Raw genomic sequence first — 871 nt, 5'->3', positions numbered from 1 at the left:
TCTATCTATCTATCTATCTATCTATCTATCTATCTATCTATCTATCTATCTGTCTGTCTGTCTATCTCTTTGAGTGCGTGAGTGTATGTATGTATGTATGTATGCACAATACGATATCTACATACAAAAATATAGTGTTTTGTCTTCCTCTCTCCTTTAACCTATCTCATATACAATAGATTTACACACAAACGCTACACATACAAACGCACTCATAAATATGTATAAACACACACACACACACACACATACATACAGACACACACACATACATACAGACACACACACATATATACACATTAATTATTCCCGCCAATGCACAGAAACGACCATCAAACCACACCATACAATTACTCAAACACACACACACACACATACATACACACTCACTCACGAGTGCCTATATATATATATATATATATATATATATATATATATCCACGTATATATAATATGGATGAGAGTGTACGTGTAAGGTGGGGAGTTATGTTAGATTTGGCAATTAGTATTCTCATATCAAATGATCCATGATGTGTATAAAGGTGTGTATGTATGCATGTATGTACGTGTGTACGTATATATGTATACGTGTATATGTGTCTTTCTATGTGTGTATGTGTCTTTCTATGTGTGTATGTGTGTAAATATATTTATACACCGATATCCATGTGTGTGTGTGTCTGTGTGTGTATCTGTATTTATGTGTATGCGTGTCCTTGCACGTATGTGTGTAAATATATATTTACATACTAATATGTAGGTAAGCGTGTGTGACTGGACGTCGGGGGAGCAAATGTGTTGCTTGTGCGCGCACGTCTGTGTAATTCGATATAGATAAATAGATAAATCAATGAATAGATAAATAGCCAAA

Source organism: Octopus bimaculoides, chromosome 17 (genome assembly GCF_001194135.2).
Source record: "Octopus bimaculoides isolate UCB-OBI-ISO-001 chromosome 17, ASM119413v2, whole genome shotgun sequence".
Classification (NCBI taxonomy): domain Eukaryota; kingdom Metazoa; phylum Mollusca; class Cephalopoda; order Octopoda; family Octopodidae; genus Octopus; species Octopus bimaculoides.
Note: the sequence above shows the minus strand (reverse complement) of the source record.